A 25,451-nucleotide genomic window follows, 5' to 3' on the forward strand; every position below is an offset into this window, starting at 1 on the left:
CGCCATGGTCAAGTCCACCCAGAGTACAGTGAAGAGCGGCCGGCTGCAGACGGTGCCCGGGGAGGGCGTGGCCTCGGATGGCTGGAGACCGAGGGGTCTGAGATTCCTGGCAGGGGTGGTGCCCGGTGGCCGTCTGGTCCTTATATAGGCAGCTTTGTTTGTTTTAAACCAGCAACTCCATCTCAAGGCAGCCCAGCCTCTGGGGGCTGATCGACATTCTTTGGGAACTAAAAATGCTCACGTCATCCTCTGGGTAGAAATCACCACCGGAGGTCAAATGCCCTGAAAGATTGCTAAGCTGGCTTGGGGTGGCCGAGTGGGCTGGCCATCTACTCCTCTTGTCCCCAAGTGCGCCTGGCCCTCGTTTATGAGGGAGGGAGGAGAGTGGCCCCAGGTCTGGCCCGGCTTGCTGCTCTGTGGCCTTGGCTTACTGGCCTTTCTGCCACTCCCTCCCTCCCGGGATAGAACGAGGTATCCGCACTCGATCTCAGATCTCAGAGCTTGTCCTGCCCTGGCCCTTGCTGCTCTCCTTGAGGGATGCTGCTCTGGCTGCCACAGACCTTGAGTGCACGGGACCTCAGCTTATGGAATTCTCATGCCTCCCTGAAGGAAGCCCCATTTTTCAGATGAGGAAGCAGGGGAGTAAGGCAGGGACCAACTCCAACAGGGGCTGAGCTCCAGTCCTTTCTTCTGGGTGATGGTGATGGCTCTGCTAGGCTTGAGACCTCTATTTCTTAAAGAGTCACGTTCTTTGCAGATATGCAAAGTAACTGAGGTAAGCAAATTACCATGTCAGGAAAAAACGTAAGCTAGATGTAAGCATGTAAACTAGATCATGAAATTTAATTTGTTATTTAAAAGTACTCATGTTGTGTGGGAAAATATGTAAATTACATAAAAATCCTATTTTAATAAAATACATCACTCTTTTGATAAAATCTGTGTATCAAGAGTTAAACAGTTTTTAAAAAGTAATTTTTTATTCACTCATTAGTACCTCCATGGCAATATTTCTTTGCCATCCAAAAAATTAGGAGGGTTAGTGTACTTTTCCCTCTGAAGTAGGCAATTTTCTAAGAAAGCTAATAAATTTGAGCTTTCCTATAATCATATTAGCTATCTACTTGCTAAACAAAAACACTAATAATTGGACTGTGGAATAGTAAAATCCATTAGAAATCATTCAGAATTTGTAAAACAGAGCATTAAATATTTTGTTATTGCCATTTGGCTGATTTTCTCCTATGTGTAGATAATTAGGGTGTAATAAAATATTTAGGTATGTGTGATTAGGCCAACCTAATCTATGACAAAGGAGGCAAGAAAACACAATGGAGAAAAAACAGTCTCTTCAATAAGTGGTTCTGGGAAAACTGGACAGCTACATGTAAAAAAATGAAGTTAGAAACTCCCTAACAGCATGCACAAAAATAAACTCAAAATGGATTAAAGACCTAAATGTATGGCTAGACACTATAAAACTCTTAGAGGAAACAAAGGCAGAACACTCTTTGACATAGATTGCAGCAAGATCTTTTTGACCCACCTCCTAGAGTAATAAAAACAAAACCAAAAATAAACAAATGGGACCTAATTAAACTGAAAGTCTTTTCCACAGCAAAGGAAACCATAAACAAGATGAAAAGACAGCCCTCAGAATGGGGGAAAATATTTGCAAATGAAGCAACTGACAAAGGATTAATCTCCAAAATATAGAAACAGCTCATGAAGCTCAATATCAAAACAACAAACAACCCAATCCAAAAAATGGGCAGAAGACCTAAATAGACATTTCTCCAAAGAAGACATACAGATGGCCAACAAACACATGAAAATATGCTCAACATCACAAATTATTAGGGAAATGTAAATCAAAACTACAATAAGGTGTCAACTCACACTTGTCAGAATGGCCATCATCAAAAAGTCTACAAATGATAAATGCTGGAGAGGGTGAGGAGAAAAGGGAGCCCTTTTGCACTTTTAGTGGGAATGTAAATTGATACAGTCACTATGGAAAACAGTATGGAGGTTCCTTAAAAATCTAAAAATAGAACTACCATATGACCCAACAATCCTACTACTGGGCATATACCCAGACAAAAACATAATTCAAAAAGACACATACACCCCAGTGTTCATTGCAGCACTATTTACAATAGCCAGGGCATGGAAACACTCTAAATGTCCATTGACAGATGAATGGATAAAGAAGATGTGGTATATATATACAATGGAATATTACTCAGCCATAAAAAGGAACAAAATATGGTCGTTTGTAGAGACGTGGATGGACCTAGAGACTGTCATGCAGAGTGAGGTAAGTCAGAAAGAGAAAAAAATATACCGTATATTAATGCATATAGGTAACATCTAGAAAAATGGTATACATGATCTTATTTGCAAAGCAGAAATAGACACAGACATAAAGAACAAACATGTGGATACTAAGGGGTATCAGGGGGTGGTGGGATGAATTGGGAGATTTGGATTGACATATATACACTAATATGTATAAAATAGATAACTAATGAGAACCTGCTGTATAGCACAGGGAACTCTACTCAATGTTCTGTGGTGACCTAAATGGGAAGGAAATACAAAAAAAGAGGAGATATATTTTTACATACAGCTGATTCACTTTGCTGTACAGTAGAAACTAACAGAACATTATAAAGCAACTTTACTCCAATAAAAATTAACAGGTCAAAACTAAAAAAAAAAAAAAAGTAAAGGGGTCAAAAGCACAAAAGGTATTAATTTGATGTATGAATTTCTGAACAGACAAATTGTCCTGACAGAAGTCTGTCTTATTAGGAAACATTTCCCAATGTTGCTTTAGTAGCATTTATAGAGTCTAGCAACTGTAGCTCAACATGACATGTTATTCTATGGAGGTAAAAAGAGATTATATTTTAAGATAAAATGTAGCCGTTTTATGAAGAGCCAGGCAGCAGATAGTCGCAGGTAATCTGAGAAATTAATATTTATCTGATACACTATGGCATTCTCCATTACATGTTTTTGAATTGGGTGATTGAAGATTTTTGCACATTACAAAGAATCAAAGCATCAGGGCTTCCCCAGGGTAGACTAGTCAAACTCATGTTCGGAAAGGTCATATTGATGTAGTAACAGCTGTACACTGAAAAATATTTTTACCCAGGCTTATCTTTGGGCTCTTAGAATGTAGATTTTCACAAAATAATTCTGTTTGTGGAATGACACATCCAGAATTTAACTAGAGCCAAAATTCTTGCTCGTTTCGGCTGTTCCCACTGGGGTCATTCATGGGAATATCACTTTGTGCCTTTCCTTTGTATTTCAAAAATTGCATGTCCTAAATTGAATATAGCATTTCATTTTTGAATAGGTAGGCGGTATATATATATATATATATATATATATATATATATATATATATATATATATATATAAAACAAACTGTTAAGGGACAAAAACACAAAATGAAATTACACAAAATATATAAAAATGTTTACCTTCTTAAATGATCACTTTCATATTACTATTTTAAATAAAATATATTATATTAAGTATAGTAATTTTTATTCATTTTATTTTAAAAGATATATATATATATATATATAAACAGGTTTTTTATCTTTTAACTTCTCTTAATTTCTTTTAGAACAATAGAGAGAGGAAAGTATGTATAGGTGGCAGAATTCTAAGGGATAGGGCAAGAAAAAGTTCAAATTAATGATTAAAGGGAACAATTTATAAATATATTAAACAAAAATTCTAAATATCATTTGTATCTGAGAACTTTCAAATATGATGAAAACATAAATTGGATTTAGATCTTGAAGTTATCTATAAATATCAGTAGAAATGTAAATGGAGGATGTGTCCAATATGAAATGTTTAAAAGCATTTTTTCAGAAATATTGTTCTCACTTTATTCTGGTGCATGTGTGTTAAGTGTGAGATGAGAATCACAATTTTAAAGGCCACACATCTCTTGAGTCTGCTTGAAAAGAGATTGGTACATTAAAGTATTCTATATTAAGGGAAAACACAGAAGGATTTAGATTGTATTGTCATTCATTAATTAGAGAGTTAGTCTTTGTTTACTAAAGTTTGAAAGTAAATGAACTTGGAAAAATTAACCCTTTGAATTTTCCCTCTTTCTCAGCTCATATAAAGATAATAGAAAGATTTTCAGATTATAAAATACTGAGTTCTTTTCACGTAATATTTGTCTTCTATCTAGAAGTTCTGCATCTAAGAAATTAAAGTGATTATTTGAAGATTTTTCAAAAGAAAATATTAATTTGATTAAGAACAGTATTGTCTATATTTATGGACCTGTTTTGTTTCTTTTACATACATTTAAGGAGAAGTTGAAATTTTTAGCATTAAAATAATAAAGTTCATTCTTAAGACATGAATCTTTCAAAAATTTGTATAGGATGTATCCCAAGTTAAAGTAGAAAGGTGCCTAGGTTCTTGAGTGAGGTGATGGGACAGAAGTCACATAGGAACAGAGGGAATTCTGGGAATATAAAGCACAAATTCTGCTTCTAAACTCCTTTCTGCCAACTCTGTGATGTCAGATCCCTATAGCCAAGTGGCTCTTGAGACCCAGACATCTGATTGTCAGTGAAGCTGTGGTCTTTCTCTGCATCCTATTTAAGGGGATTTGCCCACAATGTTCACTTCATGGGCTGAGGAAATCCTAGATAACAGTGTCAGAAAGGGGTGGATACTGGGGAGAAATTGATGATTTGAGTCTGATGGATACCAAACTCATTACTATAAAAGTTTTAAAATATCATGTGTGCTAGGGATTTCTGGCCCAGAAAGACTAAGAATGTGATCATCAAGCTGAGTCTTTCTTCTTTTGGAGCTGGAAGAGAACCATCAGACCAGAGAGGAAAGGTCTTTTGACCAGGTCACATGGCCTGCCACAGTTTATATCTCATTGCCATGGTAATAAAGACTACATTTCTAATAATTTGTGGAAATTTTGTTCTTTAACATTTTCTTATAACCAGACCTTAGTAAAAAAACAAAAAAAATGAACAAGAACAAGAAATTTAAAACTCAATTAAGGGAACACAGAACACAGAGGTAGAATGGTCGAAATTCAGACCCAGGAAACAGAACTGCCAGAGTAAATTTATGAAAACTTTAATTAAAAAGTCACAGCACATATTGGCTTTTGTGAATACTACTGCAATGAACACGGGGTACAAATATATCTTTGAGATCCTGGTTTCATTTCCTTTGGATAGACACCCAGAAGTGGGATTACTGAATCATACAGTAGTATTTTTGTGTTTTGAGGAAGCTCCTTACTGTCTTCCATAGTGTGTTTACCAATTTACATGCCCATCAAATGAGTGGAAAAAGAAAATGTTGTGTGTGTGTGTGTACACACAGAAGGATATTATTTAGACAAAAAAAAAGAGAAGGAAATGCTGCTGTTTGTGGCAACATGAATGAACTAGAAAGACATGGTGCTAAGTGAAATAAACCAGACACAGAAAGACAAATACTGTATGATCTTGCTTATATGTAGAATCTAAAAGAAAGTCAAACTCATAGAAGTAGAGTAGAATGGTGGTTGCCAGGGTCTGGGATCTTGGGTAAAATGGAGAGATGTTAGTCAAACAGTACAAACATTCAGTTATAAGATTAATAATTTCTGGGGATCAAATGTGCAGCATGGTGACTATCATTAATAATATTCTATTGTATACTTGAAATTTTCTAAGAGATTATATAATAAGTGTTCTTACCATATACACAAAAATGGTAACTATATGAAGTGATGAATATGTTAATTAACTTGATTGTTGTAATCATTTCACATTTTATACATATATTAAACTGCATTGTACACCTTAAAAATGATAATATCATGTTATACAACCTAAACATATACAATTTTAATTTGTCAATCATCCTTAAGTAAAGCTGGTGAAAAAGAATAAGAACTAATTAATTAAATGTTAGAGCACTAAGATTGAAGGAAAGTAATAATTTGTAAAAACAACAATAAGAAGAAATGGTCCACATGTATTGCTTATCTATTTTTTCTTAACAAAGGACTCCAAAAAATAACATGTATTATTATCTCACAGTTTCTGTGGGTCAGGAGTTTGAGCACAGCTTAACTGGGTCTTCAGCTCAAAGTCTTACAGAACTTCAGTCAAGGCATCTGTTGGTATGTGTTCCTTCCTGGAGCACAGTATTTTCTTCCAAAATTGAGTGGCTGTTGACAGAATTCAGTTTCTTGTGATTGTAGGACTGAGGTGCCCACTTTCTTGATGGCTGTCAGCTGGGATTTTTTTTTTCAGCTCCTAGAGGCTGCCTGCAGTTCTTTCCCACATGCTATGCCATATACTATTGGCTAAAAGCAAATATCAGTTTGCACTTGCTCTAAAGGGGAGGGAGTTATTGAAGGTGTTATTCATGGGGTTACCCTAGGGTGTGTTTCCCACTCATCAAGTAAATATCTGAGATATTGCTTTCCCTTCATTTTCCAGACCACGAATCTAAGCATAAATCAAAAACTTGAAGAAATGGAACTCAGTAGACAGAAGGTGAAAAGACTAAGATATAAAAGAAACATGGCATAAAAATATAAAATATAACTGATGGAGAAAATAATGATAAAATAAGGAAAATATTTTCTTTTTTGAAGTAAAGTAGTAAGATTTAGCAAATAATTCAAACTCATACATTTCATTACAAAGTCATGAAAAGAAAAGTAATCTACAAATGTGAATGAAAAACAATTTTCAAATTTATATGGGAAACTTTGAAATGAAAAGCAATGTTATCTAACCAGAGAAATAGGAGAAAACAATGGAACAAAATAAGCTTGTAAAATCACAGCATAGATGTTAACACTTATACGTTATTGTTCTAAACATTCCCCTATGACAGATTATCATGAAAAAATAATATGTGATAACCAGCAAAATATTTATGCCTCTTAGAATAACAACATATTTGCAATGAATTTAAAATAAGTTGAAAATAAAGAGGCAAATAAAGATACACAGGCAAATTCAAACAAAGAGAAGGGAAAAGAAACATTAGAAGTCGAACTAAGGGAACCTGAGAATTATCAAATGCATGACTAAGTATAAATGATTGAAAGGATCAGTATTTGTTGTAGGAAATGTCACAGAGTAAAGCCTTTTGCCATATTTATTCATTACTGTGTGGAAATTATAGAGAGTATTTGAGTGTATGAGGATTATGACAATTGAGAGATACGATTGAGAGGAAGAACTTGTGTACTTGGCCTTCCCAGGTTCTACTCATTACTAATTTGCAGATGGTATCATATGTTATATTGGTAGCAGCCTCTGTAATAGAATCTGGGGGTCTAGAGGTGAACACTTAAATGAAAAGTGTTTCAATTCTCCAAGCATTAACTAAAGGAATAGTCTTATTTAAAATCAAGAAAATGGTGCTCTGAATTATAGACACCTTAGTAAGTCTTAGAAAGAAAACACTTCTTGGCAATTAATAAATTGAAATTTGGTGTATAGAGTAAATGTTGGCCTGTTTGTTTATATATTCATATTATCTAAAATCATAACCAAGTGTCTATTCAACCTTGAATGAACTACAAGAACTCTAATTCCCCTACCTGTCTCACTGGATATATCTGGAGAGCCATCTACCTTGCTCTTATATTAGGAATTTCTGTTTCAGTTTTATTTAACTTCAGTACTTGTTAGATAGACGATGATGATAGATAGATGACTAAGAGATAGGTAGAGAGATAGATAGATGGATATGATAGACAAATATAGAGATACATAAAACGTTTAAGAGATTGAAAATAATATGACTTTTTCTACTTATATACACAGTTAACATATGTAAAGATTTGGTATATCAAAGTTTTGTTCAATTGTTTTTTAGTGAACTGGTATTCACTAAATTGATGAGGCCAAATAAGTCCGTTTCACAGGATTTTGCACACACACCCATACACTCAAACCACCACGCTTACAGCACTAGGATAACTCAAATTTGGAGGTGTGAAGTGAGGTGCATTGCGAATATGCTATGGTCTGTATTCCTAAAATGCTAGTTATTTAAGAGTGTAAGGTTGTTCCTCCTAACAGTAGAGAAAATATATATTCTATTCATGGTCTGTCAGGCGTAGGCAAAGTTGTCTTGGGAATGTGAGGAGCAGAGAGACAAAACCAAGTCATTGGCTGGAGAGACCCAACCAATGGGCAATTTCTAAAGAGAAAGTTCTTAGTTTTGAAATTATTTCCAAATAATTGGTGTAACAAGGAAAACATGTACCTCCTCATATGCAGTTGGTGGTAGGGCGTCAAGCACTGTCTCCTATGGTCTTCTAATAATTTGATCAGGTAAGTCCTGGGCACTGAAATAAGCAGATGAAGAACACAGGTCGTCATTGAAGAACTTTTTTAAAAGGTGACTTTTCTGGACCATTAATAATACTGCTTAATTCCAGGAACTGCAGTAAGTGCAAACTGTCTTATGGTAAAGGTGAAATTTTATGAGTTAATGATAGTGATGAATTTAAGAGTGGTATTAGAAAACATTGAACATAAAATTGAAGACACATCTAATAAAAAAAAAATAAGGTAGCAATGGTACACCTGATTGTATAACGTAACTACATTTTCAATTTACAGAGTTAAATTTCATCACCAATGTATTTGAAGATTTTAGAGCATGTGCTATCTAATAACAGTGGGAGTAAGGACTTGAGTATTTTTTTTATATAATGAAGGTCATAATTTAGTAATATTTATTACTGTACATTTTAAAATATATTTCAAAATTCATTTTTGTCACTGGCTTATTTGTCCTTACATGTCTCCTCTTTTTCAGGATTTAAATAGGATGAAAATTAAAACTGATTTTTTTTCTGGTATCTTTATTACTTATCTATACTTGTAATCTAAACAATTGTATGAAAAGAAAAAAACATGAACGAAAGTGGCTGATTAGAAATTGCTTTTATACATATTTAAAAAATAATAAGAACTAAATAAAAATCCATATACAAAGCTAATGAACTATAAAATATTTGGTAACTTATGACAACTTAATTTATTAGGCAGAATAAACTATGGTGAGCTAAACAAAACCAACCAACCAAACAAATCATGCCACCCACTCTCGGGCACTTATAATGACAAAGATTGCCATCTTACTCTTATTGTTATGGAAAGGCCAAACCTGACAGTTGTACTATTTCACGATGTTTTTCACAACTGCTGAGTCATTAAATGGAGCATAGAAATCAAAGCACTGGATCATAAATATTTTTGTCTAGATGAAATGTGCTCATTCTAGTTACAGACGAATGGCCAGTTAGTAGTTATACAGCATAGCCTACCTCTTCAAGCCTACTGAGAAATGCAGGGAACACATCGTTTCATCAGTAAGCATTATCGATCTCTGAAAGAGTCTCCCCTCCTGTTCTTTAAATATCCTTTTGCATTTTTTTAAAAACATAGAACTGACTATATCCCTGCCAAGGAAAGCAGCCCAAAAGTACCATTCCATCTACTATAGACAATGTTTGAATCCCCCTAAAATTGATAGGTTAAAACCTAATACCCAATGTGATGGCATTAAGAGGTGAGAACTTTGGGAGGTACTGAGACCCTCATGAATGGGATTAATGCCCTTTTATAAAGGAGCCCTGAAGAGAGTTACCTTCCCTTTTTCTCCATGTGAAGACATAGGGACAGAAGGCTGTCTGGGAACCAGGAAGCAAGTCCATTTGGTGTCTACACCAAATCTGCCAGTACCTTGGACTTGGACTTGCCAGCCTACAGAACTGTGAGAAATAAATGTTGGTTAAGCCACCCAGTCTATGGTATTTCATTATAGCAGCCTCAAATGCATCACTGCATCCAGCTTAATATCTAGGATTTCTGGTTGTTGCACCGAAGTTTCTACATCCTGTCTCAAACTTCCTTTTCTTAATTTGGAAGCTATGAACTAGTAAATCAAGTTATCTTATCTCTAGAATACACATGCACACACATACACACACACATGCACACACAATTTTGAAGTAGGAAGCAGTGAAGACATAGGGCCATGGTAGTTCTGAATCATTTTTATCACATCTGGAGATGGTCCAGATGTATGGTTCTGAAGGTATGAACATTCATGAGTAGGCAGTCATTCTATTCTCTGGAAGGAAGATTCTTGTCCCTATTCTCCACGGTCATCTGAATCCATATCTGGTCTAGGAGATTCTGCCTATTTATTACCCTCTTTGGTCCCACAGGAAGAGCATTAATGAGCTAAGTCCTCCATAGACTATATATGGTTTTCCCAGACTGTTTCCCTTCTAGAGAGATTGTATGCCTAAGGATAAAAACAGTATTTTCTTTTACCAAGGTCTGTGGTTTCTTAAGCAGTACAACAGTCTCAGAACCATAGACATCTTTTTATCTATTTAACTTCTGTCATCTCCACGTGTTGGTAACAGCACGTAGTTATTTCAACAAATTGGTAATTAAAATTACAACCTTCATATCTCTAGTTTATTAAAACAAATGCAGGGGCTTTCCTGGTGGCACAGTGGTTGAGAGTCCACTTGCCGATGCAGGGGACACGGGTTCGTGCCCCGGTCCGGGAAGATCCCACATGCTGCGGAGCAGCTGGGCCCATGAACCATGGCCGCTGAGCCTGCGCATCTGGAGCCTGTGCTCCGCAACGAGAGAGGCCACAACAGTGAGAGGCCCACATACCACAAAAACAAAAACAAAAACAAAACAAACAAAAAAAACAAATGCAAGGCTGTGACATCTTAATATGTATACCAGCATATAAAAAAGGAAAAGCATACACTCTTTAACATTTAACTAACTGTAATCTATGGCTCCCATTGAACTGATATCATATTTATAATGTTTCAATTGATGTAAATGCTATGTTGATATAATTGCTTCAGTTCAATGTTGAAAATGCCTTGAACTTTTGCATTGTTGGTAAAAGCTAGAAGGAGTTCAGATTTACATATGATAAAATGAAATGCTTTCAGTCATCCACAAGATAAAACATGAGTTATCTAACATTCATAATGGATTCCTACAGAAAATATTTTTTGAAAAAATGAAAACAAAGGAACATTATATTAATAATTAAAAATGCATGAAATCAGTTCAGCTTAAACATCTGAGTAGACCATCAGGTTAGTTTTGTAAAGTTATTTGATTATTTAGCATTTTATGTGGGTTTCTTTCTCTTTGTTCTTCTTTCAGAGTAGATTGTTTTGAGGGGGAAAGAAAAGAATCTGCTTCTACTATTGATAGAACTTGACTTCTGACCTAAGATGCCATGTTTCCAGATGAATATTCTTAAGTGTGCATATTGTTTTTGTACTCCATGTTCTATTCATGGTTAAATATTACAGAGGTTATGAGTGTGTTTCCATGGAAATTAAGTATTTAGGCTAAGAAAATGATTTTTTTTTAAGGGATTCATATATATATATATATATATATATGAGTCAACTGAAATAATCAACTAGAGAAAATCACAAGGGCCTAGCTTGTCCAGTTTCAAAGACTGGGGTAAATGACAACTATTATGGTGCTTACGTTGTTTCCCCACTAGTTTCCTACTAAACCAGCAAATAAGCAGTGCATAGGATTTATGAGCTAAGTATCCCTGGAAGCTCACAGGTATAGGATAATATTTGTACAGAGGAGGCACACTAGAATATGACTAGAAAGTCATATCCACAAAATACATAAAAATTTTAAAATAATATTTCAAGAATAGTTAAATATATTAATAGAATGAAACTACAAAATACAAAATAATTACAAAATATTAGAAATTTTAAAAAATTAGCCAAAAGAAAGCCTTGAAAAAATCTTACTGACTCATAAAAAAAAATGAAAATTAAAGAAAATATTTATGCACAAAGATTAAACTAGAAAGAATACAAGAGAAAAAAATCCAATGTACAATACCATAAAAATAGAAAAAAATTTAAAACTAGAAAACATGAAAACATTTCAAAATTATGTGAATAAAATTAATTTGGTATGGTTAAAATAAATTTTATATGAAGAAACACTAAGAAAACACTAGTATAGGTTCTCAGTTTTAATCTATTATTTTCATATGGAGACCATGCAATCAGTGTTAAAGTACTAACCGCAGGCAAGGAAGGTGAAAAATGAATGTATAATAGTGTTCCCTACATTAAGTTTCAGACTGATGTTACCTTTAAAACAAATATTTCATTCTTAGCTTATCTATGGTCAAATAGATATAATATATACCCCAAAGTTTTCCATGAGGTCCTTATATCCAAGGTTACATCAAAATAACCTAAAATATTTTGAACACAGAAACCTCTAAAATTATATTTAACCATAAGACAAGGAAATCATCTCATGAACAGCACATTTAAAATGAGAATAAGCTATTTACTTGAAAAAAAAGCAAAATAGAGCTTTACTTATTGTTATGGAAAATTTCTGTGATACACATATGTATAATAGTAAAAATTAGAGTATAAAGAGCCCCCATCCAACAAACATCAACACATAGCTATTCTTGGATCATCTCTCCCACTCACACACACTTATTAATCACCACTTGTAAAAATGAGGACCTTTTACTATTGCTCATGTTTCCAAGAAAATACAGGTGGCTAAAGTTTCGGGGGGAAAATTCTATAGAATGGCTTAACTACAGAAACATAATGATAGATTGCTGCTTGACAATATTGAAATTTTATGTGTGTTTTGAAGGGAGTATAGCAATAAATATTTTGGTATTCTGTGCTTGATTTTCAAATATCAAAAACAGTGTAACAAATATCATAATATTTAGATTATAGTCAATGCCAAAAAATAATAATAATATAACTATAATACATATACCATTAGAATGTGAAATTATATTTTAGGAAAAGGAACTGAAACAAACCTATAGTTACCTTATATTTGGCCTTACAGTGCATTAGTAAATCTGTAAATAAATAAGGCATATAAATTTTTTTGGTTTTGTCAAAATAAAGATGGCTCTATGTTGAAATAAGAAAATAATAAATTGGATTCCTGTTAGAATTACTAGGCTTTAATTACTTGTAATGACTAAAAGGAGTAATTGATAGTTTGATTGCTACCTGTTATAAATCACATGACTCAATAGGAAAAAAGAGTGTCTTCCTGATTAAAAAAATATTTTGTAATTTCAAACAGTGACTGATTCTATTATTACTACAATCTACCTTTATTATCTTACTATACATTTAAATAGATTCAGTACTAATTATTTAGGTATTTAAATTTTAAAAATGACCAAATTGTCTGTTGAGCTACATAAGAGGTTCAGCTAATCTAACACCATCTCTCTGCATGTCTTGAAATCTTGAGGTAATCATGAGATTGCTAAAGTTTAAGGAGAAACATTCTACTGGATTGCTCATCTACAGAAATATATTGGCAGATTGCAGCCCTGACAATAATGAAATTATATATGTGGTTTGAATGGAGCATGGCAATAGATATTTTGGTATATTGTGCCTGATTTTCAAACACCAAAAATGATGTAGCAAATATAATATTTAGATTATAATCAATGCCAAAAACCAGTAAAAATCTGGACTTCTTGAGTGAACTCCATATTCTTACAGACACAAGATGATTGAAGTGAAAACTTATACAATTTTTCTATACTGAATTGCTGTAGCAGGAGCTGTCAGCACCGCATTCAAATCCTTTGGTCTTTACCATTCTAATGATCCTGTCTAGTTTCCAAGAGTCAGCATCTGGATGTCTTTGCCTGATAACTTTCTCCGTTCACCAGTGCTTGATTAGTTTTCATACACACTATGCTTGTAATGCTGGCAAGCTAATGACCACCATCCTGAAACCCTGCTCCAATAGCTATCAAAAAATGACTGACAAGAGTTAATGAATAAATCATTCTATTGGAGGTGGGATTACCTTTAGGCAAATGTTTCTATACTGGATTTTAGAGTTCTTTTATTTTATTTTTATTTATTTTTTAAAATTAATTTATTTAATTTTGGCTGTGTTGGGTCTTCATTTCTGTGAGAGGGCTTTCTCCAGTTGTGGCAAGCGGGGGCCACTCTTCATCGCAGTGCACAGGCCTCTCACTATTGTGGCCTCTCTTATTGTGGAGCACAGGCTCCAGATGCGCAGGCTCAGTAGTTGTGGCTCACGGGTCTAGGTGCTCTGCAGCTTGTGGGATCTTCCCAGACCAGGGCTCGAATCCGTGTCCCCTGCATTAGCAGGCAGATTCTCAACCACTGCGCCACCAGGGAAGCCCAATTTTAGAGTCCTTTAGTGACATTAAGCTCCAATGATTGATAAATGAAATTCATTGATAATGCACAGATTACTGTATGCCCTCCGATTTGTGTCATACTTCCTTATTTTATACCAGTGGTTCCTAGAATTAACTACTAAATAAACTACTTCTACTTGAAACCTTGTTTTGGGTTACGATTTGGAGAGTTTAAACCAAGACAACTGGTAACAGACATTGTCCCAGGAAACAGATCCTCAGGATGGGATCCTGGCTTTGGCTGCTATGCTAGCCAAATGGCAACCAGGCTCCCTTTGCTGGTTTGAAGTAGGGTGGTGTACAGCATCACAATTTCTAAGACTATCAGGTATTGTGGATTAGGATGGCATCGAATTGGAAGCCTTCACTGGTCAATGCAATATTCACAGTGCTTGGGATGCATAAAAGTAAGTATAAGGACTGTAGAGTTGTTGGGTTTTGCAAAGGGCCACTGTGCACATAATAGGTGTAGGTTAGGCAACTAGGAACTCATGGTTTGGGGTGAAAGCTAGAAGGCATCTACGGCAAGATGCTCATTTCCTTGAGCCAGGAGAAAACCGTGCTGATAAAAATCCCAGGATTTGATTGTGTATCAGAGTTACAAAAAAAAAAAAAAGAAGAAGGATAAATATGCAGCAGCCTATGTTTTATTCTAGTGGGGGTCTGATAGGGAAGTTAGGGGAGCCTCAAACCAGAGTGCTAGTATCAGAGTGGATGTAGTTTCAAACTCCAGATTTCCCTTGGTCCTTACCACTCTTGTCCTTAATTTTGTAATCATTGGCACCCAGTTTCCTGCAGTCATTATCTGTGATAGAAAAAAATACTCCTTTCTCTTTTGCTAGGGGTAGCAGAATGGAAGGCACATGAAGACTTCAGTTGTAGTATGTGTCTCACAAGGTGATATTTTATACCCTTAAAATTTGCTCCTGGGCTTCCCAGGTGACACAGTGGTTAAGAATCCACCTGACAATGCAGGGGACATGGGTTCGAGCCCTGGTCCGGGAAGATCCCATGTGTCACAGTGAAACTAAGCCTGTGCATCACAACTACTGAGCCTGCACTCTAGAACCCATGAGCCACAACTACTGAGTCCACATGTCACAACTACTGAATCCCACATGCCTAGAGCCCATGCTCCACAACAAGAGAAACCACTGCAATGAGAAGACTGTGCACTGCTATGAAGAGTAACCCCTGCTCATTGCAACTAGAGAAAGGCTGCATGCATTAATGCAGACCCAATGCAGCCAAAAATTAATAAGTATATAAATTTATTAAAAGAATCTGCTCCAATTTCACCTTGATAATTAATTAGTGAAGGATGAATCAGTTGAATCGATTAAGGAAATAGCATCTCTGTTTAAGAAGGAAGGAGATTACTCACCATAATGACTTCAGAACCTAGCCAAGGTAGAGTCTTGTAAACAAGAAACAGGGAAAATGTGTGGGGATGAGTCTTAATGATAAGGAACTTGGAAGCCTAGAATGTAAGCCGAGTATATAAGAACATTGGTGTAGGGGCATGCTCCCATAACTCAAATAACTCAGGATATAAAATTCTAAGAAGGACATCTAGAGCTAGTCCTAAAAAGGTTCCATTGCAGGGGGAGAGGGTGGCTTAAAACAACAGACATTTATTTCTCACAATTTTGGAGACTGGGGGAAGTCCAAGATCAAGGTGTGGACCGATTTGATTCCTGGTTGAAAACAACTGTCTTCTTACTGTCTCCTCAGAGGTGTGTCTCCATTCCTCTTTTTATAAAGCCACTAATCCCATTATGAGGGACCCACCCTCATGCCCTCATCTAATCCTAATTACCTTCCAAAGACCCCATCTCTAAATATCATCCACTGGGGCTAGAGCTTCAACATATTAATTGGGGAAGGGGGTACAGTTCAGCCCACAGCACCTGGCATTTCTCCTCTAGCCAACTCACCAGCAAGTATTTGTGCTGCTTCCAAACCCCACCTGCTATACCTACCAGACACTCACCCTTTTTCTTCTGCTCATTCTTCCTCAGGTGGAGTAGCCTTGACTCCACACTTCTCTGCCATATCCTGGTCAGCTTCTCTTTATATTATGGTAGCTGTTGATATTGATCACCTGTGCCGTGCTCTACCCTGTTCAGCTCACCCAACTGGTTATCTATAAACTGGCAGTAGGCAACATGTATAGAGCCTCATGTCAGTCTCTGCAATTATTTATGCTCTCAAAGGAAATCTTGCGATTTGCAACATAAATGGGCCTTGAGTACATTATACTAAATGAAATAATTTAGAGAGAAAAAGAAAAAAAAATACTGAAGTTATTGATACAGAGAACAGATTGGTGTTTGCCAGAGAAGGCAGGGGTTGGACGTGGGGGAAATGTGTAAAGAAGGTTGTTCTCCACATGAATTATATGATTAAACATGAATCATATAATTATATTATGCACTTTGTTCTTTAATATTTTTTCCAGGTGCATTGATATCATTTGTGAGTTTTGTTTCTTTTGTTTGTTTTTTCTTTTTCTCTAATTCCGTTCTCTTACATGGCAACATACATTTTTCAGGGGTTCTCAGGGTCACTTTCTAACTCTTTCTTCTATTTATACTTACCACAGTAGGTAGAAATAACTCTTATTTCAACTAGAAAGGAATTAATAAAGTTTTGGAAATACTTTAAAGAATTTAAATGGATTTTTGTTATTTTAAGTTTTATTTTGAAAATCTCCAAATCTACAGAAAGGCTTCAGAATAGTACAATAAAAAATGGATTAACCTTTGCTTAGGCTCACAAATTTCTAACATATCTTTATTTTTCCTACTGTTTCATAAATCTGAACATACAGTAACAATTTTTATTTATATTAAAGCATGTCAATTTAAATGGTAGATAACAAGATTCTTCACCCCAAAATCCTTTGTATGAATATCTTAGGAATACAGAGAACATTCCCTTATGAAACCTAAGGGCTATCATATTCAGGAAATGTATCATGGATGCAATATGTCTTGTATAATTCATGTTTAAATGTTGTCCATTGTCTTAATAATAAAGACATTTATAGCAATCTTCCCCAAACCAAACTCTAATATAGAAACATATTTTGCCTTTAATTATAATGTCCTTTTAGTATACCTTTTTTCTGAAACAATTTTTCAGGCTTTCACAACATTGATATTTTTGAAGTATAAAGGTCAAGAATTTTGCAGAAGGTCCCACAAGTTATGTTTCCCTGAATATTTCATCATAACTAGATCCAGGTAATGAATTTTGACAGGGAACTAACATATGTGAAATTTTGTCATTTTAATAGCATTACATCAGAGTGCATCTGGTATCAGTGTCTTTGGTATTTATACCTTTATTGCATCTGGTATCAGTTTAGCCTTTATCAATGTGGTAACTTTGATGTGGTGGAGACTACCAGATTTCTCCATTCAAAGGTTTCTTTTTTCTTTTAATATTTAGTGAGTAATTTATGGCCAGCAATTTTGATCCTGTTTTCAACAAACTTTCATCTAATGGTTGAACATCCATCAATACATATCAAAATCAATCACTTTTTATTTTGATGATTCTAACTATCATTTCCCCTATATAGTATATTAGTTGGCATAACACCTTAAAGAAGAGTTTTATTAGATCAAGAAGGATTTGCTTTTATTTTGTGATCCTATAAATTTGATACTTTTTGAAGAGTGAAAACATCTAACAAAAACAACCCACTATACATACACTAAGCAAAATACTAAGATGATCTCCAATGTAACAAGATCTAGTCTCATAGCAAATTTGAAGGCTGTAATACAGTATTGTTGACTTTACTTACAATGTCGTGACTTAGATCTCCAGAATTCATTTTCTAAATGAATTTAGAAAATTTGTACCCTTTGGCCTACATCCCTTCAAATTCCCCCACCTCTCAGCTCCTGAGAACCACCACTCTAACTCTTTTTCTATGAGTTTGTCTTTATTAGATTCCACATGTAAGTGATATCATATGTATTTGCCTTTCTGTCTGACTTTATCTCACTTAGCATAATGCCTTCAAGGTCTATCCATGTTGTTGCAAATGGCAAGATTTCCTTCTTTCTCATGACTGAATAGTGTTCCATTGTGTGTGTGTGTGTGTGTATGCATTATACATTTATCCATTCATCTGTTGATGGACACTTAGGTTGTTTTCATAGCTTAGGTATTGTCAATAATGCTGCCATAAATATGGGAATGTGGATATGTACCCTGAAGTGGGGTTACTGGATCATATAGTAGATCTATTTTTCAGTTTTTGAGGAACCTTCATACTGTTTTCCACAGTGGCTGAACTAATTTATATTCACATCGAGTGAAAAAGGTTGTCTTTTCTATGCACTCTTACCAACTTCTCTCTTGTCTTCTTTATGATAGCCCTTCTAACAAGTATATATAAGGTAATATCTCAGTGTGGTTTTGATTTGTACTTTCCTAATGATTAGTGATGTTAAGTACTTTTCCATATACCTGGTGATCATTTTCATGTCTTCTTTGTAGAAATACCAATGTAATTCCTACCTAAATCCCAATGACATTTTTCACAGAAATAGAAAAACAATTCTAAAATTCATATATAACCACAGAAGACCCAAAATAGCCAAAGCAATCTTGAGCAACAAAAACAAAGCTGACATTGTACTTCCTGATTTTATATTCTATTACAAAGCTTCAGTAATCAAAACAGTATGGGACTGGAAAAAATAAAGACATATAGACCAGTGAAACAGAATAGAGAATTTAGAAATTCACCCATGTATAAACAATCAACTAATCTTCAACAAGGGCACCAGGAATACAAAATGGGGAAAGAATAGCCTCTTTAGTAAATGCTTTTGGGAAAACTGGATATTCACATTAAAACGGAACCTTATTTACACCATACATAAAAATCGACTCAAAATGGGTTAAAGATTAAATGTAAGACCTGAAACCATAAAACGCCTAGAAGAAAACATAGGGAAAATGCTCCTTGACATTGGTCATGGCAATGATTTTTTTGGATGTGACAATGAAAGCACAGGAAATGGTAGCAAGTAAACAAGTGGGACTATGTCAAACTAAAAGCTTACCGTACAGCAAAGGAAACAATAAACAAAATTGAAAAACAACCTATGGAATAGGAGAAAATATTTGCAAAGCATATATTTGATAAGGGGTTCATATCCAAAACATATTGAAACCCCTACAATTTAAAGGCTTCAAAGCAAATAACTGAATTTAAAATGGACAGAGTTTAAAATTTCTTTACTCATATTTCATATACCTTTCTCAACAGCAGTTTTAAGAGGGAAGTTTATAGCAATACGATCCAAGAACAACAACAACAACAAAGAAAAAAAACCCACAAAGTTAGTAGAAGGGAAGAAATGATAAAGATCAGAGCAGTAATAAATGAAAAAGAAATTAAGAAAATGATAACAAAGATCAACAAAACTAAAAGCTGGTTCTTTGAGAAGATCAACAAAATTGATAAACCATTAGCCAGACTCATCAAGAAAAAAAGGAAGACTCAAATCAATAGAATTAGACATGAAAAAGGAGAAGTAACAACTGACACTGCAGAAATACAAAGGATCATGAGAGATTACTACAAGTAACTCTATGCCAATAAAATGGACAACTGGAAGAAATGGAAAAATTCTTAGAAAAGAACCACCCAAGACTGAACCAGGAAGAAATAGAAAATATGAACAGACCAATCACAAGCACTGATATTTAAACTGTGATTAAAAATCTTCCAACAAACAAAAGCCCAGGGCCAGATCGCTTCACAGGCAAATTCTATCAAACATTTAGAGAAGAGCTAGCACAGATCCTTCCCAAACTCTTCCAAAACATAGCAGAGGGAGAGACACTCCCAAACTAATTCTACGAGGCCACAATCACCCTGATACCAAAACCAGACAAAGATATCACAAAGAAAGAAAACTACAGGCCAATATCACTGATGAACATAGATGCAAAAATCTGAAAATTTTCAAACGTGTTTTGTTTTGTTTTTGTTTTAGTTTTACATTTTACATGTAAGTCTGTAATCATGTTGAGTTAATTTTTGTGTGTGGTGTGAGATATGTCCAACTGTCTTCACACCATTTGTTGCAAAAGTTGTATTTCCTCTGTGGAATTGATTGTTCACTGTTTTCAAAATCAGTTGGACATATTTGTGTGGGTCTTTTTCTAGATTGTTACTTCTGCTCTGTTGATCTATACTTCCAATATAACACAGTCTTGATTACTATAGGTATATAATGTCTTGAAAAAGTATGACAGTTTCCTCCTACTTTATTCTTCTTTTTCAAATGGTTTTAGCTCTTCTAATTATTTTGCTTTTCCATATAAATTTTAGAAGAATATTGTCTGTATCTATAAAAATCTTTCTAGGATTCTGACAGGAATTGTGTTATATCTGTATATCAATGGAGGAGATGTAGCATCTTTACTATGGTGAGTGTTCCAATTCTTGAGCACGGTATGTCTTTCTATCTATTTAGATATTCTTGAATCTGTTTAATCAACATTTTATAGTTTTCAGTGTATAAGCCAGTTACATGTTCTATTTACACCTAAGTATTTCTTTCTGTGTGTGTAACTGTAAATGGTGCAGTAATTTTAATTTTACTGCCCATGTTATTTTTGCTAGCATATTGAAATACAAAATATTTTTGTAGTTTTATTTTGTATTCTTTGACCTTGATGAACTCATTTTTTTGTACATTCCTTAAGATTTTCTGTGGAGACAGTATGTTATCTGCAAATAGTTATAGTTTTCATTCTTTCTTTCCAATCTGTGTGCCCCTTTTTTCTTGCCATACTGAATTGTTTAGAATTTCTAGATCTAAGTTTATTGAGAATATTGAAAGCAGACACCTTTGCCTTGCTGCCACTCTTAGGGATAATACATTCAGTCCTTTACCATTAAGTCCTTCATCACTTGATATAATGTTACCTATAGGATATTTGTAAATATTCTAGCAATTTGAGGAAGATCCTCTATTTCTATTTTTCTGTGTTTTTGTTCATGAAAGAGTGGTAATAATGTCAAATGCTTGTTTTATTTATATATTTTTTCAAATACTTGTTTTACATCGAGTGATACGACCATGTCATTGTTTCTTCTTATCTTTGCTAATATAAGGTGAATAAAACTGGTTTATTTTTGTGTATTCACATAACATTGCATTCTTGGAAATAAACCTCACTTGGTCACAGTGAATAGTTTTTTATGTACTCCTGAACATTTTCTGATAATATTTTGTTAATGATATCTGCATCTATTTTCATTTGGGATATTGGTCTGTAGTTTTTGTTTTGGTAGTGTCTTTGTCTGGTTTTAAAATTAGGATGATACTAACTTCCTAAAATGATTTGGGAATTGTTTAATTTTCTGGGTTATATTGTGTAGAACAGATGTTAATTCTCTTTTAAATCTTTGTGGAATTCTTTGGTGAAACAATATAGGTCTGGATATTTCTTTTTAAGAAGTTTTTGTTTATTTATTAAATTTATTTATTTATTTACATGATTTATTTATTATTATTATTTTTTTAAGTAAGTGTCTTGTATACAGAGTATGGTTTGGTCAATTTTTAAAACCCACTTTGTCCATTTGTCTTTCAATTTGCATACTTGGATGGGTTACATTTCATATGTTCATTGATATTTTAAACCTTAAACCTGCATTTTTTTTGTTTTTTTGTTTTGTTTTGCTTCATGTTTGCTGAATTTTTTTTTCTGCTTTTTGTGTGCTTCCTTTTTAAAAAAATCTTTATTAGAGTATAATTGCTTTACAATGTTGTGTTAGTTTCTGCTGTATAGCAAAGTGAATCAGCTATCTGTATACATATATCCCCATATCCCTTCCCTCTTGCATCTCCCTCCCACGTTCCCTATCCCACCCCTCTAGGCGGTCACAAAGCATCGAGTTGCTCTCCCTGTGCTATGAGGCAGCTTCCCACTAGCCATCCATTTTACATTTGGTAGTGTATATATGTCAGTGCTACTCTCTCATTCATCCCAGCTTCCCCTTCCCCCCACCCCATCTCCTCAAGTCCATTCTGTATGTCTGCATCTTTATTCCTGACCTGCCAATAGGTTCATCAGTACCGTTTTTTTTTTTTTAGATCCCATATATGTGCGTTAGCATGCGGTATTTGTTTTTCTCTCTCTAACTTACTTCATTCTGTATGACAGACTCTAGATCCATCCACCTCATTACAAATAACTCAGTTTCATTTCTTTTTATGGCTGAGTAATATTCCATTGTATATATGTGCCAAATCTTCTTTATCCATTCGTCTGTCAATGGACATTTAGGTTGCTTCTTTGTTGTTTCTTGAGTATGTATTTTTAACATTCCCTTTTGATTTAACTGGAATATTGTTAAGTGACTTTTTTATTTTACAAGATTATAATTTTTGCTTCCACTAACAAGAATAATTTAGAAAGTTCAAGAAGAAAACAAGCACCTATTGTATTTGCTCATCTTTTACCCACTGTGTTCTTTTCTTCTTCCTAATAGTATTAGTTTCCTGTTACTGCTGTAACAAATCACCACAAACATATTGCCAAAAACAACACAAATTTATCATTTTACAATTTTGGCAATCAGAAGTCCAAAATAGGTCACCAAGTCTATGTTTCTTCTGAAGACTATTGGGAAGAATCTGTTTCCTTGTCCTTTCCAGCTTCCTTAAGCTGCCCACATTCTTTGACCCCATTCCAGAAATGACATTTCTTCCAATTCCACTTTTCACACACACCTCCTGCATCTTTCTTCTATGGAATCTTATGATTATATTGGGTACAGTCAGACAATACAAGATGAGACTAACATCCTTAACTTAATCACGGCTGCCAAAGTCCCTCTTACCATATAAAGTCATATATCCATAGGCCTCAGGATTAAGATATAAACATCTTTGGAGGTCATTATTGTGCCCTTTACATTGATGTTGCAAGATACTTTTCCTTTGTCTTTAGTTTTCAGGAGTTGATTGTGATGTATCTTGGTATGGATTTCTTTGAAGTTATCTTGTTGAGAGTTCACTCAGTTTCTTGAATCTGTAGTTTTATGTGTTTTGCCAAATTTAAGAAGTGTTTAGCCATCATTGATTTGATTAGTTATTTAGCCCCACCTCTTTCTTCTCTCCTTTAAGGACTTTGTTGACATAAATATTTGATTTTTTGTTATAGTCCCATAGGTCTCTGAGACTCTGTTCATTTTTTTTTCTGTTTTCTTTCTACTCTTCAAATGGGGTAGTTCTAATGTTCTGTCTTCAAGTTCACTGATTCTTTTCTATATTCTTTCTACTCTACTATTGAGTGCATCCACTAGGTATTTTTTTTCCCTCTGTTCTTGGATTATTCAGTCTGCAAAGCTTGATTTTTTTTCTTGGTAATGCCATCTATTTTTGGAGAATCTATCACCTATTTATTTGCCATAGATTTTTATATTTCCATTTTTTTCAGGGATGTAATTGCATATTGAAACTTTTTTATGATGTCTGCTTTAAGGTTTTGTTAGATAATTCTAACATCTCTGACATCTTATTATTGGCATATGCTTATTGTCATTTGTTGTTCAGTGTGAGATCTTCCCAGTTCTTGGTGAGTGATTTCCAATTGAAATTTGGGCAACTTGGATGTTGCTATGAAACTCTGTATCTTATTTATTACTATCTTATTTTTTAAACCATGTACATGAACATGTTTCAATACTTGAATGATGTGTAGGTTCTTGTTTAAAAATATAGAGTGATTTATCTAAAATATGTATATAAATCATTTTATATTTAAATGAATATATATATATATATAAGATTTGATAAAAAAGTTAGAATTTTTAAATAAATGCTTTTTATTACATTTTACACATTGATCTATGTTCATTTTATATTCATATTTTACAACCTGCTAGTTTATGAAGGAAACAAAAATAAGGAAAATTTTCCTAATGGGATGTAAATTGATACTTCATTTGCCAGTTGAGTAAATATTTTAAACCTATACACAAAGAAATGAATATCTCATCTCGCAAGAAGTTATTTATTTATTTATTTATTTATTAACATCTTTATTGGAATATAATTGCTTTACAATGGTAAGAATTTAGAAACTTATTGAAATTCACTGACAGAACTGATTTACTTTTACTACTGGAATTTACATATCCACTTAGCATAATTACCTCCACCCTTTTATGAGCTTCTCTAAAGAAATAAATCATCTTTTATGTAAGTATCAAGGAACACGTAAACAACATATGATTTCATTTATTTCATACTCAGTGATGAGAAAGGATCATTTGACAATAATGTAATAAATTATCACTATTTTCTAAAGTAATTGCAAAGCTATTATGCAGAAAAAGAAAGATGTTAATATAGTAGGAAGGTTGAATTATATTCTACAATGAATAGTAATAATGATAGTATACTTGTTATTATGTGAGAATGACTTAGTAATTTACATTTAACTAGAAAATCATCCATTTTCTCAGTTTGCAAAATTTTCACAAAAATATCATGTGGTATTATGGTTTTATCTTAAAATTATTATTTCTTTTTTGTGTGTTGTGTATTTTTGCATATTTTAAATTTAACCTTAATAGGAACAATTTCTAACAGGAATGGAATTCTCTATAACACAACTATAACAGCTGCATAATATTTACATGTATAGAATTAGCATTTTTATACTTTTAATTATCCAATTGTTTGACACATTATTTTTACTGCTTGCAAAATTTGTAGTATTTTAATATACTTCAATGTTTCTGCATTTTCTTAGGTAACTTTTAGGAAGTTGAATTGCTGGCTTAATGGTATGAGAGTCTTTAAGGGTTTTAAAATAGACTATACCATAAGCAAATTGTGTTTCTTACAATCTCTATAGCATTTTAAAAGGTGGTAAAATTTATTTTTAGAGAAAATTAGAGTATTTTTAACCATTTGCTCTTTTTGACACAGGATTTTAAATGTTAAGGTTGTGTTTGAATATTTTATCATTATTAACATATTACTGGTAATTCCTTCTGGTAATATTAGAGGAGCAAACTTATTGGGCTAGATCTTATGAACATTTGTAATAATCTTTATACAAAT

The 25,451-nt window shown here is 33.9% G+C and overlaps 1 pseudogene across 1 annotated transcript in view; it reads right to left on the reverse strand.

The window, feature by feature from the left end:
* Window positions 1-273: 273 nt before the first annotated feature.
* LOC309805422 (small ribosomal subunit protein eS26-like) overlaps window positions 274-25,451 on the reverse strand; it is a 189,627-nt pseudogene continuing 164,449 nt past the window's right edge. Inside the window, exon 2 of the transcript in view lies at window positions 274-549. The product of the transcript in view is annotated as a small ribosomal subunit protein eS26-like (transcript). The remainder of the gene's footprint in view (window positions 550-25,451) is intronic.

Source organism: Mesoplodon mirus, assembly GCF_964341445.2.
Source record: "Mesoplodon mirus genome assembly, chromosome: 5".
NCBI classification, from domain to species: Eukaryota; Metazoa; Chordata; class Mammalia; order Artiodactyla; family Ziphiidae; genus Mesoplodon; species Mesoplodon mirus.